This window comes from Orbicella faveolata, unplaced genomic scaffold (genome assembly GCF_042242905.1).
Source record: "Orbicella faveolata isolate gen_17 unplaced genomic scaffold, um_ofav_v1 contig_12, whole genome shotgun sequence".
Lineage (NCBI taxonomy): Eukaryota > Metazoa > Cnidaria > Anthozoa > Scleractinia > Merulinidae > Orbicella > Orbicella faveolata.
Genome location: NW_028301539.1, coordinates 24742785 through 24763289, shown reverse-complemented (window position 1 = coordinate 24763289; position 20505 = coordinate 24742785). Strand labels below are relative to the sequence as shown.

At 39.5% G+C, this 20505-nt stretch overlaps 1 protein-coding gene across 3 annotated transcripts in view; it reads left to right on the top strand.

The window, feature by feature from the left end:
- LOC149117296 (uncharacterized) overlaps positions 1-20505 on the top strand; it is a 138634-nt gene that overhangs the window by 62279 nt on the left and 55850 nt on the right. The gene's annotated exons all lie outside the window — the stretch shown is intronic.

Sequence of the window (20505 nt, the reverse complement as noted above, 5' to 3'; positions counted from 1 at the left end):
AAGACAAACTGACTGTTTGCACAGACAAACGTGAAAACTGGGAAATGACGTCATCGTTATCTTCACTGGTAAAAAATATGCAAAATATGGCACCCGTGTCCCGGATGTAGTTTCGTATGAATTTCACGAGTGGTGCCGGTATTTTCCAGTAAAACACTCGACGTCATAGCGATGGCATCGAGAGTGGTTTTCATGTGACAGCAATCGAAGGTGCACAAAAAACTACGGCTAGGCTATGGCCCACCCTAAAGTTCAAGCCACATCCAGATTGGTCTGTGTAAGGGTTTAATCCAAATTTTTGCAGTGAGCATCCCCAAACTTTTCACACGGGAGTTCCCCCCCCCCCCTCTCTCTCTCTCTCTTCTCACCAGGGTTTTTCCATTTGTCACCCCTCAATATTCTCTTGGACTGCTAATTTGTAAATCACTTTATTGATAATTTATAATTAATTGAAAATGTATTCGGCATTGTGTTAACCCTGTTACGGTATCGCTCGACCGACAGAAAGATATACTACGAAGCTCTTCAACGAACCAACTTATTTATTTAACAATACGTAATATAATAATAATCTTCGTTATAATAATTATATAATAATAATCTGCGTTACAAAGGAGCAATTTCTGAACAATACAATCTGCTGTCAAACTAAGTTAAGCCTAATGCTAAAACTTTAGCCACCACTGACACGAACTCACGATATATCTCGATGTCTCCAAAGAAATCCCCTTTCGATCCACTTGACCTTGAAAGAAGTTTCCTTAACAGTTTTTCCAACAACAATAGCTCTCTATAGCCTTCCCACTCGGTCTCTACCGAGAACTACTACAACTACCACTATCTAGCTGATTCTCCATACACATTTAATTAATATTCTAGAACGTTCTTGGAGCTTCTATTTATGTAGCATTACATCATAATTACATCATCTAGTACAATGCTCTAAACTGTTCCATAGCGTGACAGTAGAGGGTTCTGGCTCAAACATTGCGTGACTTGACATTCTAGAAGCTTCCAGAAACTTAAACATTCACGTCTGCTATCCATAACAACCTCTCTCTGTGTTTTCTCTTTTTTAAGAAAAAAATTAGCAGAAGATACTACCCCTTTACGAAGAAATCTGGTACAGAGCCCAGTAAGCAATACTGGTGATAACTTTCCAATGCCACCACCATCGATACAGAGGTCAGGTTCTAATCACTCTCCACCAGAGATCTGTAAATTTTACAACAGCAAAGCAACTTGTGAAAGAGGTCAACAGTGCCACTTCCTGCATGTGTGTGAGCATTTCATTAATGGTGCTTGTAAATTTGGTGAAAGGTGTAATAGAGAACACGATTTCTCCAATTCACAAAATAAAAGAATTTTAAAACAACATGGTATGGGAGGCATTAGTGAACTTACAGTCCTGGAACGTCTCCAGACAAGAGAAAGGAAGCGAACTGTGAGCACAAGTTCTGATAGTGACAGACTTGAACAGTTAATGTCTAAGGCAGCAAATGCTATTAGTGTTTCTTCCATTCAAGCAAATAATAACACTGACAAGGATACTGTAATTTGTGGATTTAACTTACGTGGCAGATGTAACTTTGGTAACAGCTGCTTCCACCGTCACACAGAGCTACCTTGTTTGTGGGAATCTGCCGCACAGGGTGATGGCAGATGGGAGAGCTTTTCAAGTGACCTGAATATGACGCTGGAGCGTGCTTGCTTTGATGTCAAAAATGACATCTCGGAAACTGTGACGGTAAAGGGTTCTCTTTACCATGTCCGTTTTCAAGACATGACCGCTGTTCCACTCGTCTCACTTGCTGGTATGTATCTGCTGCATGGTAAATTTGAAAGCAAAGCGGAGATCCAAAGTGGGTGAGTGGGTTGCATCATTAGAGACTGCAAGTGAGATTGCTATGATATATTTTGATGTTATCTCCAGTATTCAGTTCATGTGGTTTTAAGACCAGCTGAAAACATATTAAGCAAGTCCCTCCTTAGCACAAATGAATGGCTGACCTTCTCCTAAGGAAATGCTTAGGGCAGGGGCAAAGCCACTGCTCAAACCTGGGCCACTCAATTCAGAGTTAAGGTTACTGTAGGCCTTCAAGGGCCCATTTGGTCGAAAATATCTTTTTCATACCAAATTCAATACTTCTACTTTGTCAACCCTTGACTTGAGCAGTAACAATTTATGTGGCAATCTCATCCACGGCCTCGTATTTTGCTTGTTATGTTTACCCCTAGCGTCTTGCAATTTCTCACAAAGAAATCCTCGCCTTTGTTGATTGTTTTCTTCTCTTAAACAATAGGCTAGGCTCTCAAAAGGAAAGAACTGAACATTGGCCAATTTTATCTCTTGGCAATCGCAAATTTCTGCGAATCCAAACAAGTTTCTTATCTTGGCTACCGATTGCTTTTTTTAACACAAACATTTAGAATGTGTTCACTTTTGTGTTTTTATAAATTTCTTTTCTCAAGACACAACATATGCAAGGTTTATCCAGTGGTCTGGGTTCTTGTTCTGTTCTTTTGCCATAAATTGCCTTTCTTTTAGCACATTTTCAAAATTGACCGCCTGCCAAACTTCCAATTTTTGAAATCATGTTAACAGAAATAAGATTCGCTATTGATGTTTACTTAGTTCCTCGATGTTCAATTTGACAACCCCAAATTAATCCAAACACTAAATGAAAACTAGCAAATATTTTACGTCAAGTGGTTACATCTTTGTTGTGGGCTAAAGGTATGTCCGTTTTGCTGATACTGGAACAGCGTCTTTTTTAACTCATCCAAGTTTGAACTGAAAATGAGCTTTTAGATGTAGGTGGGGTCAGACCTCATTCTGTCAGAGGGCTTTGGCATTCTTCATTTAAAATCACTGGGCGTTTGTCGCGATTAGGGTCTTAACATCAACTGTTACAGCGATTTGAAACTGTTTAGTTTCAAAATATTTCGACTACGTTTTCCGACAGATAAGAATTTTTCGCTTAGCGCATAAAGGGAAACCTAGAAGGTTCTTAATTTCTCAGGCGAGTGACCAATATTCTTGTCAGCCCACTAACACCTTTTAGGGTAATCAATTATTGCGTTGTTTTTTGTCGTATTTTCCCGGATAAAATTTAGGTAAGGTCTCTCTTCCCGCATGCCATTTAGGACTGGCTAGCGTGGTCTCTTCTGATTATTGGTCGTATTTTGCGAGATACTTTGATTACGTATCCCCTGTGCATATTGCTTGAGTTGGTCGATCCGTTGAGGAGAAACTGTGCATTTTCTAGTTTTTTGGTAAACGTGGAATCGCTTTGCGTTCAGCCAGGGCATTTTTGTAAATAAAGTTGTGTGAAGAAATCTTCTTAGATGGGTACCCGCATTTTTCAAGGTTTGTTTTACCATGTGGAGCTCATTAATTTGTATTGTTGATCGAAGTGCTCGCCAAATTGGCGACCAATTTTATCACTGAGCGACTATGTTTTTACCATTTTGGAACAGTGCTGGAATTCTGACTGGCTGTCTAGATTAGAGAAACATTGACTTTTTTTGTTGATATTCCCGCTGAGAAAAAGCAAAATTTACGAAGGAAGAGATATAATACCTTGAGATTGTTTACATTTCCCTTTTCGTTCTTATCGTGGTTTAGTTTTAGTTCCCGCAATGTTTTTGTTCCATTTGTCAGCTTGTCAGTCTGTGGTTCCGCTTATTGGTCACGACGTTTGCTAAAATTTGTCTTTTCCCATGCTACCCTGTCCATGAATGAATAGGCTATTTTACTACTGCGATGCACATTTATTTTCAAGATCTTTCACGATATATTCGAGACATCTTCTACGGGTCAATGATTTGTAATTTGTTCTTTTGTACGAGAGGAGATTGTGGGTTTTTTTCAGTTTTCGCGAATTGATTTATACAAACATTCAAGCCGCAGTAATAACGCTCTTATGAAGTATAAAACTGAGGTGGCATGAGACAGTCAACAGTAATTTGATGCACTTGAAGTTAATACATTCGTGCATTCAGTATTTTTTAATATACTGCACGGTGCGTTTCGGACTCCAGTATGGAAAATGAAGCATCAGTTTATTATAAACTTGATAAGTTCATGTATTTTCCAATACTGAACGCGTCACTGAGTTAGCAAGCTCTTTTACTTCTCTTGGAGATAATCGTTGCTAACATCCCTGTAGTCACAATCTGGATATAATTATGTGATTATTCCAACGATACTGCTCTTGTTTCCCACCAAAGACATAAAGTACGAGAGAAATATATTGAGGGAGACATAATTTTTTTCCGTCATTGTTGTGCCAAAGTTATTGGCTATTCCGTTCAGCATCTATATCCAGTGGAACACTTTAATTCAGCCGCTCTAAGCTTTAAAGATGGCTAGGACTTCTGAGAGGTTTCTCGATATATTCAAATCAAAACAAAAACTCATGAAAATAAGCATTTTAATAACTCTTCCTTTCGGACTCCGTTATGATATTCAAGTTTGACTAGAAAGCAAGTCATGATATCACCTGAAACATCGCCGTGATGGAAAGAATTTATCAGGACTTATATAGCACGAAATATAAATAAGATAGTATTTCTTGAAGAGAGTGGTAATCAAAACAAAATCTAGTCAAACGCAAGTATTGTGGTTGTATTGCCGTAAATTGAATTTCCTTTTGTTGTTCATCTACGCCAAACCACAGAGAACCTCAAGTTTATCCTCGGCGCATTTCATGTATGTAATCAATGGAGATGTTGCCAAATTGATTGTTTTTCATCAAGAAGTCGAATGAAATTGGCATTTACACCAAATTCTGCTTTTCCCCATCACTTGATTTCTCCGGCAATGGTTTTGTTGTTCAAAAATTAAGCAGAAATCAGGCTCCACCTTCCGAAAAATACATAACCACTCTTTATTTCATTCAAATGGGCCAAACGCAAAAGCAGATCTGTTCAAGTTCAACAAATATTATTGCTGCTAAGTTATAAAACAAAACAAAAACATCATCATACATGCATTAAGCAAAGTATTGCTTAGTTTGCGTGTAAATGTTATTAGTCCACTACTGCAATAAAATGTTATGGAGACTCACGACTGATTACCTAAAGTTCGACAACAAGCTGAAGGAGATAGATTATTTGAATTTTACACGCGTTACGATAAATGTTTTCATTCTATTAAGTTTTAATTTTTTTGTTTTCATAAAGTGCCCCATCGTTTAGGGAACCGAGCTGGAGTTATTTCTTATGTTCTACCCTCCTTTGTTCATTAAGGGTCATTTTCCCATTATTCATGCTATTTTCAACGATTAAAATGATAAAATTTCAGGAACGATTTAAAACAAAGGGGTGAAATACTAAATGAACATTCTACTCGTTATCTTGCAATTTTGTTCCGTGCATTGATAACAATAGACGTCTATAATGTCGAGTGTAATGTAGAATGCTAAGTCTTCTAAACTCCATACTTTCATGTCCGAAGATGCAGCTACATGTATTTTACGGCTGTTGGCCGCTAAACCAAGCTGTAGGTGGATTAACGAAAACTCTATTCTGCCGATCGTTTGCCTATACAGACCTTGCTTTTCTTTCTAGAGCGAATGCCCAGTAGGAATGATCAATTACGGAATCAACGTCAAAACAAAATTGCCTTCAGTGTAATACATGGGATTGACTTAATATTTAGACTTCTTTACGTTTAGATGATTTCTTCGGCTTTATTCTGATATTGGTGATGTACTCGCAGCTTCGGCTCTCCATCTTAAGCTATTCTTCGTAGCCTTACTTCCTTACTGATGTTTTCCGTCTCCTGGCCCCTCTCTTTCCTTCATTTTTGTGTCAGTGCGGTTCTTTGCAAGTTACTTATTGCTAACCTCTTCATTTTTGGTTATGCTAGTTATAGTTAAGCTAATATCGTCGAGATCTGGAAATGCGCGAGATACCTGTAAATTGTTTTATTACGCGGAAAAGCTGCTTTTGATTACTCATGAAAAAAATGCATTGTAGTCAAAATATTGAATCCTTTTATGCACATTTTGAAGCCATTAGCTTCCTCTGGCTTAAAGCTTCATTAGGGGAGATACATGTGGAGTAGAAAAAGCCAAACCTTGTTGGTGGGTTTAACACATGTGCAGATTACAATTGTTGCATGTGACTGAGTCATTTTCATTGTTTGTCTCAGTAGAGAAAATGGAAGTGTTTAGATGATTCTCTCTGAGGCTTGTCTTTTGCATTACCATGGTCTAAGATGGTCGGAATAACCCTGCAGTGATCATACTTGAGATCATAATGAGACTGATTTCAATCCAAACTTAAATTCTCCCTGTTGATTGTTACTGATGCAATTCTCCAATCTGAGATTACCGCAGGCAATGTACAATCAGCAATTCGTTTCAGTTTTATTTTTTACTACATACATTCTATCGTTTCCTTTAGAAAATGTTGATGCTAATAGCTTATAAAGAACGGACCCGAAATGACGATCATTTCGCGGTTTGTGCACTCAAGAGATGTTCAATACCTTTTTTTACTTGATTCTGTCACTGGCTGATTTTTGATATTGATTTTGCATTTGCCAAACACTAAATAACAATGAACCACCCACAACACTAGCTATATACAACATTAGTCTTTGTTCAATTGGCCAATTAGAGTTACTACTTATGCCAAACACGAACATTTGACGCAAATTTCATTTCAAAATATGGATTTTATTTCCTTGTTAGAAATTGCAAATACTGTCCAAGGTATAACCTTTTAAATTCTGCCTGGAGCCACAAATCAGGTTCAAGTGTACACGGAATTTCCCTATTTAGAAAGCAAGCTGAAAATTCCGTCCTACGAGGCTCTTGTTAATTATTCAGGTTTTTTATTTCTAACTTTGTCAAGTCCATTTGTCACTTAAAGCATCGTCAGAAATCAGTACCAGTTACAATTCTAAGCTTTAAGAGCAACATGTGCCAGAATGTGCCAAGCAAGTAGTCCATTGTTATTTGTGAGTCGCCTCTCACGTTATGGCTACAATAAACGCCTGGAGTGCGTTTATCGTTAAGAACAAGTAACTAATATTGCTTTCTTAAGCTTCCATCGCTAAACCTCTTTACGGCGTCTTTTTCTAGAGTATAATTAAGATTTCCGGTCAAGATTGGATCTGCGACCATTTCCGTACTCTCAATGGATTCTGATTAAACTTGAAGACCTATTCGCTAAAAGCTTTGCTGGAAATGATGTTATCGTAAGTGGATGAAGAAAGATCTCATGAAGCCTTCACTGCATGTTTTTAAAATTCTATATACAGCCAACCATTTTCTCGATTGTGTACCGTTGTCCGTCAATGCTATTACAGAAACATCTTAATTCGTTTACCCGAGAGCTACGGCAATAATCAGCTGCAATTGTAATAATCTAAATACATCTTATCAGATGGGTTCCGAAATGACAATTCGTTGTTAGCGACCTCGCGTTTTAAGACGATCAAATAAAACCTCAAAAGTGAATTAGTTCGATTGTAATCAAAAGCGGCGTTATTTTATTTTACAGAAAAGTCAGGCGAGAATTTTTTGCTGCCAATATATTTTAGCATCCATGCTTTTGATAATTACAGAAATACAAGCACATGATCTCTAGTGGTGTTTATCTATTTCCTATTGTGTTCGGTTTCCCTTCTGTTGGCAAAGTTTTGATGTTTTTCTTACACAAACTATGTTTACTCAGTTGTTAGCACGATAACAGCACTGTTCATTGATTGATACAATATTTCTAGTTTCATAATAAACTATCCATCGTATATAAACTATCCACGCAATGAATTATTTGCCAATAAAACAAGAGATGCGAAGGTGAACTCGGATCTAGCGTTGTGTTGGGCTATGTTTAATTTTTTGCTTGAACGTGTAGCGGGTCTCTGAGGAACCTCTATTGCAAAGTGCGCCCAGAATTGACTGGCGTAGTTTCTTCGATTTAATGAGCCAAAATCAATGGATGGAAATTCTGTGGCTGGGCTTCTTTGGATGGCTTCCATCTGGTCTCGTCTTGTCGACGAATCTAGGGATTTTCTTTGAGGCAAGCTTTATACAATTTAGTCATTTGACTGGTTTCGTGTTTTTTGACTAAATGTGTAACCTTTAAGTCCGTATTGAACATGTTTGTTTAGTGTTCTTAAAGAGTCGGAAATTTGGAAACATGGATTTTAATTTCATGAAATATATTTAGATTGTGCATCTCTAAACAACGTCACTGCGCCAACTTTTTTCGTTGAGTAGATAAGATGCTTTTTTTCTTAAAAGTGTTTTCCTTTTATTGAACGATTTTTTCTTCCTCGTTTAAAATCAAGTGATTTTTTTTTTTTTTTTTTAATTTCTTATGACTTGAAGCGATAACAGCGACCTCGGAACTATACATAAATATATTTAAACATAAATAACTCAGATTTTCTATCCTCTCGGTCTGTTAGATCTAAAGTTGATTTTGCTGCCTCGAAGGAGAAATAACAAAAGGTGCTCTTTGACTTTCTCTTCAGTTCCGTTTTGAAACTAGAATGGAAAGCTGATTAAAAACATGTAAATTACAGCCTTTTATTCTGTTGTGATCAATTTCCTTTGCATGGCAAACTTTACCATTATACTTGGGGGGAAAGCCGGCTAAGAATAGCTAAAATGGTACTATACAAAGCAGCTTGTTAATAGGCCCGAACGGAATTCAGAACCATAAGATGACATTATGAATGTTTTCTGCGGATTTCATTTCGTTTACTTAGAAGGTTTCCGGTTATTCTTCCTGCAAGTAATTTACGTATCCATTTATTCACTACGTGGGATGTCTGGTGTGGATTATATGGGAATTGCTTTGATGATATGGATGATAAATAATGGTTCTCGGTGGTAACCAACAGAAGATATTAATCATATTATGGGACTGATATTGTTATATTTAAGTGCGGCTTAAATTTGTGTTATGAATAAATGTAACCAGGAAATAAGCGTCTTGACAAGAGGAAACTGAAGTTAAAGTGCTCTTACTCATAGTTTTTACTTTCTACGAGCTAACTTTGTCAAGTGTTGCATAATGTAATCGTTGCTGTCCTCCTCAAGAGCCAAATTGCCTATGTCCTCTCCAGGCCGCAATACACTGGATTTCTCCCCCCCCCCCCCCCCCCCAAAAACAGAAACAGTCCTTTTTCCGGTAATGTGCATTTTACTCATATTCATGGGAGACGAAAAGATAATATTCATTCATGCTTTGAACAACTGCCTAAAGAGGCAGAAAATTAAATGACATAGAACTTTACCTTTACTTTAATTTACCATTTTCTTCCTTTTTTTCTCCACCTTTGTGTCCACAGAGGCGTGTATACGGTTGGACATTTATTATTTTAAAAGGAGCGGAATGAAATAGATGAAAAAATGTCACTACTTTTGCAGCATTTACTCAAGTCATGTAGGCTAGTTCTGTGCAATTGTGCGTTAAAATGATCGAGAATCTCAGTGCAAGATACCTGGCGTTTATGTGTGATGGACTGCTAAGTACTATCTGCTTTAGAAAGACTGCCGTTACATTAAATTTAAACAGGACCTGCTCCAACCGTTTGTCGGGTGAACAGAAGTTAATCTTCACTTTATTGCATGACTGTCTCTATTAACTTAGTCACCATCATTAGCGACAAATACCATTCAGTTCCACCTTTTCGTAGCTTTTCTAGTCGTGGTGGAATACGATTGAAGAACTCGGTGTCAAAATACTTATGTCCTCCGAAGGACTGTCAAAAAAAAAGTCAAATCGCTTGATTTGCTCTGGCGGTTAGTTTATCACAGCAACTCCAGTTAAGTAAATAACTGGTAAAGGGTTTGTATGGAAAGTGGTCAATTAAGGCACAACTGAATGTGTTCGTCATATACGATGTTCTTCTCATACGTAACTCGGATATCGCCATCATAGCACTAGCATAAGAAAATGAATATATTACAATTGTCCCAAGACACGACCATAGTTGTCCTATTGATGTGGTGACAGCCGTTTCTAAGTTGTAACAATTTGTTTAGAAAATGATCGTTTGAACAAGGAACTGTGTTCGGCATGCACTCTGTTTGTTGTTGTTGTTATTGTTGTTGTTGTTGTTTCTATGAAAGCTAGGTAACTCAAATCATAGTAATTAGTTAACTATGCTCAAATGTTAAGTTCACGATATGACTATGAAAAATATTTGTATGTCAATCGTCCCAAAAGAGGAGGCTAGTATTGAAGCACGTTTGCTCTAAATTTTAACCTTTGTTATAACTGGGTAAAAGTACAATAATTTAAGCGATTGTAAGCGCCAAAGTACTTAATCGTCATCAGGTGATTATCATCCCTACTCGGGTTGTAATGTCTCTGAAAAATTCCAGTTATGACTTTGGTAGTGGCTGGTGCCACAAGAGTTTAATCCGAACTCGTTACGGTGGGACTGCGTTAGAAAGCCTACAATAGCTAAGAGCAGTTTATTTCGGGTATTAAGCTCGTGCATTTGAATATTACAACTCGTCATGAAGGGTCGGCATCTGCAACATTTGATAGCAAATCAACTGTCGATAAAGAAGAGTAAACGTTGAATGTTTGGAAAAGAGATCAGTTATGTAACATGTGAAACGCCATTTTGTGTTTGGGAAGGATAACAGGCTCTCTTGAATCACAAGCAATAAAACAGGGAAGAAGCTTTGTTTTAGCCGCAAGCAATTTTAAGTTCGTATATATAGCGTAATTAATCAGTGTCTACCAACTAATGTATTTCACTCGTTAAAGGATCTGTAGCTAGTACAGAAATAAATGGGCCATCTTTATCAAAGCTCTGCTTCGTTTGACATTTTTCTTAGAGAACCGGTGGCATTATTTAGAGCGATTGCCATTGGTTTCAAAGTACTCTGTGTGTTTGAAAAAAGACAATTCTGCGGTCATTTTTGAAAAAAAACTGTTCTCAGAAACTTGAAAACAAACTTTGGCTTTTTCACTTCTTTTGATTAGTAAAACAGTCAGTCATATGTCGGTAGGTATCACATAGTGTTTGAGACCCTGATGTAACGCTTAAGATTTTAGAGAACTTCTTAATTGACATAAGAATGTTTACAAGTCTTCTCGAAAATAAGTGTCTCACCAAGCACCTACAAGCACGAAAACCCCTTAAAGATGAGAGCAGGTACGACAGAACTTTCACCGATCCGTTTTAGAATGATAGGTAATGCTGCATTCTACGTATCTATGCAGACAAGACAGAAAAGGTGTTGTTTCCAAAAAGAATAGCTATTCGTTTCTGAGCGAGTGGATTGGAGTGCTATATAAACTGGTGCTATAGATTTAAAGTGAAATCCTAGATTTATTTAGTCTTCCGGACTTAATGGGATCTTTTTCCTTCTATTGGCTGGGTTATTAAGCCAAAACGTATTGACTCTTGGGTATTTTTCTCGCTCTCCAAGTCACACATTTCGTTTACGCGGTAGTTGTTTTGGCCTTAATACCGGGAAGCATTTCTTAACTATTAATTTTAGGTCCAATATCGTACTCTGTCTCTTACTTGACTTAATTACTTGTTATTTGCTAATCCAAATCCTCTTGTCTTTTCATTCAAATGACCAGGTAGCATATTTTTGTTTTAATGGCGTTAAGAGGGTGACCGTAATTAGATGTCAACAAACGTATTCCCACCAGTTCCCAGGACAATGGCTTGCAATTACGGTTTTTTATTGGGGATTTAACACGTTATGAGGGTTTTCATTAACACCTCTTGAAAAACAAAAGCCATGCATTTACAAGAGTCAAGGGGTAATTAAAACGTGGCAAAGGTGTTAAGATGTAGCTTTTTGAAAAAGGGCAGTGTTTTAGGTGCACAAAGCAAAATTTGCGAATGAATGTCTTGAGCCAATGTATGCATTCTCATGTAGCGTGGATTTCACTAGCAACCACCGGGACACTAAGTCGTAAGAGGCTAAAATGGATTATAGGATAATAAGGTTTTTATTCTGTTTATTTTAGTTATAAGATATTATTTTTTCGTATTGTAAGAGAAAGTCACTAATAAAATACAATCAGATACACACATACACCAATTTTTGTCCAAAATTCGCGTTTCAGACTGTTCATTTGAACTGTCACGTACTTTCATTTGTTAGAAAGCATCAAGACACCTGTCTAGTCTAACATAACAAGCGTTATTGTTATAAGTGACTTCAACCTTGACAACCTGTGGGAGAAATCGTAGCCTTTTGTCAAAGGATTAAGTCCTTTACTTCAATCCAGCTCACCTGTTTTGCAGTTGTTAGCCGGTGTACAGTGCTACAACTCCCAAACTCCACACATCTTGTTATGAACAAACAAACATTTTGGACCGTCTCTAAAGACGTTCGCCGCATGTTTTCACGCAAAATACAAACACCAATAAGCCCATTTTCCCTGGGACTAATTACCGTCAACTAAGTTAGTCCCCATGACAAAGTGGTAAATTTACACAGCAGTGATAATGAAGATGAAAAATTACTCTAAAACATCGGCTGCAGCATTCCCTTTTTATAAAAAAAGCTTTCCAATAGAAAGAAAGTTTGCTGTAAAAACGTGTGTTAGTTTTTCCGTTCAATGCTTCTACGCTATTTAAATAACTTTGGGTATATACAGAGAGGCATAAGTTGCAAAAATATTCAAAACGCGCGCATTTATTACAACAAGGAAACTTGCAAGACTTGTAACAAGCAAAGTTCTTTTTTTTTACCCTATTGCGACAATTCAGGCGTTTTGGAAAAAGTATTTATCTGTTAGTTCTTACGACTAAAGTTGAAGGTGTCGGTGCCATGCACGTTAATTAATTAAAATAAAAATAACGAGAGTTGATGGGGAAAATCCACTATCGGCAAAGTTACGAGTATAACAAATAACAAAAGTATGTCTTGGCACGGACCAAATTTAATATAGCTAGTCTTCACTGTCTAATACCGTTACTACACATGAACGGTGGTTCACCTCGTTTCATTTCCTTGATTCCGTTTGTAGGATCAGAGATGGGCGAGGGATTCTGGAGGGAAAGGAATCGTCCTCTGGAGCAACTTGACGGAGACTGACTAAGTGATCGTGAGAGTTCGCTAATTAGTTTATTGCTTTTCCTTTCCGTTGGTTCTAGCTTTCCCAAAGCGTGCGTCAACCAGAGCTCCCGAGCGTTAAAGAGAACTAAACTTTCAACGACTATCATTGGAACGCGGCCAAACGAGGGTTAGAATACACGACAGACAGCAAAAATTAGTCATCGGGGGAGCCAAAGGTGTCTTGAACTCTCATTGAAACTTGGTTTCAAAATGAGAGCTTAACAGTATTTTAGCGACCAATCTCAGTGAACTCTCGTCTACTGTGATTCTGGTTTGGCCAGGGCCTTTAGGAAACAGTAAAAGAGGCCGAAGTCATTTTTCAGATATATAAACACAAAAACATTTTCACTTTCTAAAACGAGAACAGCGCATAGGGAAGCACGAGATGTAGTGCTTAAACAATGCTCGAGGAAGATGTTGACGATTCATTTTATAAAATACGAGTGTAATGCCCGCACTCAAACTCGCTGCGTAAGCGGCGCGCGTTATAACCCGATGAAACACGTGCGCGCGCGGAAGCCGAGTACTTTGTTGAGATATATTACGAACTCGGAGTTCTCTATTGCAGCGCGCGCAATTCCTAGACACAGCCCCGGTACTGCCCCGCTCATGCAATCCGATATAAAAACATAATGCGAACTGTCGTGTTTATGTCACGTTAGAGATGACGCAAGGCGGTATGCGAAAAAGCCTCCCGGCCCCGCTTTTGATAACTTCTAACCAAATCAAGCTCTGTATAAAGATGGCTTGATTCATACACCCTGGCCCCGAGCCAAATATTCTCGTTCGGCCCTCCAGCTCAGTAAACAAATACGTTCATGATAAATACGCTTATAATTACGAAGGCGGAGGTAGTTCGCTAAGCTGCTTTATAGAATTTTAAATTATTGCGCACGCTCAAAATCTTGTCTTGAAGTGCGTGAATGTTAACGAACTAGCTTACGCGCCCAATCACATTGCTTAGTTATATAAACGCGCTGGAGTTTCTAAGAACACGAAGGAGGTGCTAAGAGAATAACTTTGCACAGCCGTGTGCTTGTACTTTCGATTGTTTTTAAAAATCTACCAGTTAAGTGCTCAAATAACTTTTCACTGCACGAGAAGCAACTTCGATTCATAACTCGAGCGTTCTTAAAAGTGCAGTAGTCCTTACATGTCGCAACAATGCAGAAAGAGAAAGATTTCTAAAAGTGTTCCAGACGTCACGCGCGCTCCAACTGGAGACGTGAACGACCGACTACTCTCGTGTATGACCTAGGGGATGTCGTGCTATATGGCGCGATATAATCAACGTTAATCAACGATCGATCATTATTGATTAAGGATCATCAACTCCACCAATCGTATCGCAATTGATGCCTCTGCCAGTCGCGGCGCGAGTAATGTCTCTAAAATTTAATTGAATATAGTTAAAGCACGGAAGTAAATTGTTGAGGCCTCGCGCATTTTGGAGCCTCATTTCAATAAATATGGCGGTCACGCCACGCGCGTGGCTCGCCAAGTAGCAAGGCACGCGGATTAATGTCGCGATCAGGGCGGAAAAAGGCCGGGACATATAAGCGCCCTGTCGCGATTGTGAGTGCGAGCGATTTCCTGTATAAGCACCTGAGAAGTGTAGACTTCTCTGGTGTCCTTCAAAATGTCCACGCACTTAAATAACGTGTCAATGCACTCAGGTGCGTTTACTTTTTTACGTTATAATGAACTCCAAATGATCAATTGCAGGGCGCGCAATTCCTTGCAGATTTTCAAACAAGGAAATTCAACGCGCCTGACTTCATTGTTGACTTTTAAAAATACGCAAGCTGAAATTATTTAGGCGTGCGGGTCAGCCAGGTTTATCCTCCTTCGTCTCTTCGACTTTTCTCAAGACTTTCCTTGAGAAGTGCCCCTTTCACTCAACAATACACAAGAGGTGATTAGAAAGTTTTTCTTCATTTTTAGAATTTTTTTTTTTTTTTTTTGTCTTTTTCTCTCTTGTCATAGGCTGGATTCGTTCTTGGTATTACAGAACTCAGCTCCACAACCATGAATAGGCGCCGGCCTGCTGGAATTCGTAATAATGTTATGTTTCCTTTGATAAAATGCCATGTCTGTAGCGAGAGCATGCCCACAACATGGTACTAATTTTATTAACTACTATAATTATTTTTCACATATGCCGAAGACACTGAACAAATAGTAAAATTTGGAGTTACGCTGGTAATTTTAAATGCATTAGTTAGAGCATATAAATGTTGAGAACTTGTTAGTGTTATCGATAAGATAGCCAAGCGTAAGTTTGCCTTGGTATCGCGACAAACGTAGGATATCTAAAGAATGGCTTTAGGGTCTTATGCCATTATGGCGATACGTTGCGAGAACTAAAACATGGCATTCAGCGGATAATTTGTGAGAAAGAGTAATGAGAGTATTACCTTACTTTACGATAACTTGTTGTCGGGTAAGTGGAGGCCTAATGGTCACTGCGCTGGATTTCGTCCTCGCTTTCCACTGGACCAAACATTCCGCTTTGAATCTCCCGAAATTGCCACTACAAGGGCGAAACATTTTGCGGAATTTCCGTCAAAGAGGACAACCTCGCGAGGTTTGCCCAAATTTGAAACAATTTCCTACCGGGAATTTCCGTTCTATTTGACTTTTTCAACCCGGAATTTTCGTTCTAATAGTTAGCATTTCGAAAGTTCAACTAATTTCGGGTTTTCCGGAAACTTTCCCCCGTTCCAAAAGTTCCAGAATTTTTTGGCTCAATGAAAAGCGCTCCTTATCAACAGGTCCAGGCTCGAGCCCTGACCAGGATTATTATATTGTGTTCTTTATTCTGACGGTGGCTCTCTCTACCGTACCCTGATGTCTAAATGGGTTCCAGCGAATGTAATGCTGGAGGCCTCCTTCCGGTTGATTAGCAGGGAGGAAAAGGTCTATTCCTAGTCGCTCTTTGCTGCGGAAGCCAGAGATAAGCGTTAGTCAAATTAGCCACTGGGTTCGAAAGTAACCAGTACCTTTACTTATCACAATTACTTCATTAGCCTTCTTTTCTTAAAACAGAAAGGTGGAAGTAAAAGAAAACAATGTAAGCCGGGACTGTGACCAGTCTAACAACGGTAACAGGGCAATCTGATTGGTTTTTATTTTAGTTATTGACCCTGTAAACTAACTTACTCGTGACCGTGTAATAAGTAGAATTATTGACCTTGTTGATTTTTTTTTCTTTAGCAAGGTGTACAAGAACAAACAACGACTTTGGTCAGTAGGTCTATGCTTGGTCAGTGACAATCATTCTTGAGATTATTAAACCTTCCGATGATTTAACGCGCGCTGTGATGCGCTACTCCGGGCTGCATTTTTCCGTCATTTCCATGATGGAGGTTAATGCCCGGCAGCGGCTGGTACTAATATTAGCAAGGGCAATATAATAAACTTATCAGCTGTCACTAGCTTGAGATGTCGCCCTCGGTTGTCTCTGTTCCAGAACGACCTCAGGCGATTGTCTCGCAGTGCAGCCCTCGAAGTAAATACCATTACAACATAGTCGCCGGTTCCTGACAATTTTCTTTGTAGACATCTGTTAATATTGTTTTTAAGTATTATTATGTAGTGGCGTTTCTTAATTTAGGTGTTTGGTGATTCTAGTCAGGTTGAACAATTGTTTTTCTGAACTGCAAGTTTATATCACGCTGCGAATTTAGTCACCTTGACCGTGCTTGCCATAGGACCGATACAGGTGGGCATCGCCATGACCAATTGAGATTTTGAGACAACGTCCTTTGTTTAACTCAAGTATCGAGACCACCACCAAGATATGCTTTGTCTAGTTCAGTAGTGTAACGTAGCCAAAAGACTGGACTCAGCTGTTATCAGCATTGTAAATCACGTCTTTCTGTCTTGTACCCAGGCGCCAAATAAGTCTGAGGCTGTAGCTCTGAGCGTATATACCGCGTACTTTGATGAACAATCCTAAGCAAAGAGCGTGGATAGGCAAGGAACTCCTTCCGTTAACCACACCTTCTAAAGAACGTCTTCCAGTTCAACTTTGCCGTCGATCACCTTTCTTCAGCGCAAAACCTCTTGCATTGCTTGCAGTTAGAACAGTTGGTACAAAGAGCAATAAAAGAGTTGTAATCATTTAAGAGTATTAGGAGTTTTTTTTAAGATTGTTATCCAAAAAATGTGCATCGACACAACACTCTCTTATTCTAATACGCTGTACAGCAAGGTCACATAGAAGGAGTGGAGGCGAGACTAGCGAGTTTTTTGTTGTTGTTAATTTTTTTAAAACAGCTTTTTTTTAATAAGTACTTGTGAGCAGCATCAGGAACAGATCTTGTCAACTTGCCTTATTTTCTCCGACTGGTTAACGTTAAATCCGTGAGCCCCAAAATTAAATATTGCATTTTTCTTATATCCTGCACGAAATGTTCTGTGGGTATTTTAGGTAGGTAGGTATTTTTTTGCTGTTCACACCTTTGTACGAATGTGATTTGTACTCAAAAGATTAGCCATCTCGTTCAAACTCCCTGGCGAAGTCTGTACTATCAAACGAGACCGGTCAGAGAAAATAAAGCAAGTTGACAAGATCTGTCGCTGTGTGCTGCTCGCTAATACTTATTTAAAAAAAGAATTAAAAAGTGTTGTAAGTGCGAGCTCGTTTAATGTCCATTGTAAAATATAAACCGGACAAACAAATTGGTGCTTCGAGTTCTATGCCTCTAAAAAATCGAGACCGACTACGAGGCTGCAGCTTTGTGAAAAAGCGGGACTACGAGACCCACATAACTCCTTTAAAAAAGGCACTACATACGAGACCCATGAAATTTGACGAGAATTTTGCGAGACCCATGTTTTTCAAAAACCATTCGCCACCCCTAATACAAATCAGTTTTCTTTCCTGTTTTGGTAACCACGCCCTTGGTGGCTCGCCGCGATTGTCTAGTGACCTCTTGTGGTTTTACAGATTTACCCTGTCCTGATATCCTGCGATATCAAGTCACTGACCTGATATGGCCACGATATCATGCCCCTCGGCCGAATTTGGGTGTGGTAAATATCTAATAGTACCGTTTTGGTACACTTCGACTGCATACCAGGCTCGTTTGGTCTCGCCATGGGTATCTTCAGAGACAAGCGCAAAACCACCGCGCCACAGTCATCACAATCTTGACTGTAATTGAGTTTAACTTTGAGTCCATTCAAAACTTTGTCTCTCGTACTCAAAGTTGATGTTCTTTTGTCAGTTGTAAACGAACAACGCTGAGTCATCTGCCCATTTGGATGGTCTAGCTGTCAATTGCATAGGAAGCTTCGTCTTTATTAACTCGCATAAACTGCAAAAGCTTTAATTTTCTAACAGGGTTCCAAAGGCACATAACTCAGCAAATGGGAAACTACAGTGCGGAGATAGCCAGTGCCTAGCCCGCGTAGTTGGCGGGATTCGTGAGCGAGTGATTTTTTGGAATCCGCGAACGGCGAATTCACCTCGACACAGGCTAACCAGTGTACGTAAAACTGACGAGATTAACTTTGTATGAGAACGTCGCTCCAATCAAAGAAGTCTTTTTCACGTGGTCCTTGTTAACTGGTGTCTGTAGTAAGCGGGCTAACGTAACTTAAGCTTTAAAAAACACGTAATATAAGCAAGTGTCCCTGTTAAATGGGTGCACGGAGGACGAGGTACCACTGTACTCCAACTAAGTAAGCTGTATCCCTGTATTTTGACGTCGAGGCAACTTTCCATTCCGGCTTGGTGGCCTCGTGGTTAGTGCGCTCGACTCTCATAATGCTTCCTTCCACCCAGATGTATAAATAAGTACCGACTAGTATAATGCTGGGGGTAATCCTGCGATGGACCAGCATCCCATCCACGCAGGGAGGAAGGGGAGGAGGAGAAATACTCCTACAGGCTTCACGCCACAAAACTGTGGAGATAAGCGTCGACCTGACGAGCCACTTGGCTTGAGTGAGACTTACAAAGAGTGTGCGAAAATGTAGTATAATTTAATTTAAATAGACCAGAATCGTTTTTACACTTATATTATATTTTAATTTTAGCAGTGTCCCCGATTAGTAAGCTTAAGGCTAGCTAGAAGACTAGACACTCAAATAAAGTTATTGTTTTTGTTTGTTTTGTTTTTTTACTTGTTTTCCACTAGACCAGAAATTCCGGAAATTTCGAAACAAAGATACGAGTCTACAAACAAAACAAATTGCGACAAACTGCTAGAAGATCTGCGCAGTTAGAAGGGTGTCTCAGAAACGAGACCAAAGACCAAAGACCCTCTCTGAATTTCAAAAACGAAGACCTAAGACCCCCTCTGAATCTCGAAAACAAAGACCTAAGACCCCCTCCGGGGGTCTCAGGTCTTTCTTTTTGAGATTCAGAGGGAGTCTTAGGCCTTCATTTTTGAGATTCAGTGGGGGTATTAGGTCTTCGTTTTTGAAACACCTCAGTTTAGAAAAGGGAAACGCCGAGGGCAAGTGGAATTTAACCCCCGAAAATGTATTATTATAGCCCAGCCCCATACCCATATAGGAAAGGAAAGGAAACGCATGAATTGATTTTCTCATAGTTATCATGGCTACCGGTATTGCTCGTGGGCGCGTACGCACGACGACGACGTAATCACGCAGGATGGCGGCCATACTCCAGCTAATAGTTGACAGAGACATACACCCTTGGTTTATAGCGTCCTTCTTTGATATTGGACATTCATGTTATGGTCAATTAACACCTGGTATCCGCTGACTGTATCACGTGACCATATCGCGGGCTCAAGTTGGGCTTAAGGCCTGGCTAAATCTGTATATTATTTATCTCAACTAAACCAAATCTTGAGGAAGGAGGCACCAATCGCGCCAATTTTACTTACTCGACCCTAAAAGCGTCGTTAAAATTAAAAGAAGAACTTTGCCGATTCAACTACAAAAATGCATCGGCAAATATGTGACCTCTCACGCGAAAATGTTCCTTACGGTATCCGTTTGAACGGCTGAACACGAACAGGCTCCCAGTGAGGGCGGAAACAAAATCCGGCAGGGGCGGAAAAAAAACCCGGCGAGAGAAGCGAGCCGTTAAGCGCGAATAAAAGAATTCCCCGAATTACGCTCTCCCTCAGGTGTCAATTGGTTTGAAGCCAAGTCCGCCGAGATGACTCTCGTTATTGACGCCAAGCACACCGCTCTAGCGCAGTACAAGCGGTCCCCCAGCGAGAGAAACCTGCAGATTCTCCGGGCTGCCAGGAGCAAAGCTCAGCAACCTTCTAGACACTGTGCCAACGAGTATTGGTCAGAGCTTAGCGAAACAATTCAGATAGCAGCAATTACAGGGAACATCAGAGGGATGTATGATGGCATCAAGAAAGCAATGGGACCAGTGCAGAACAAGACAGCTCCCCCGAAATCCACCACTGGGGAAGTCATCACAGACAAGGGGCAA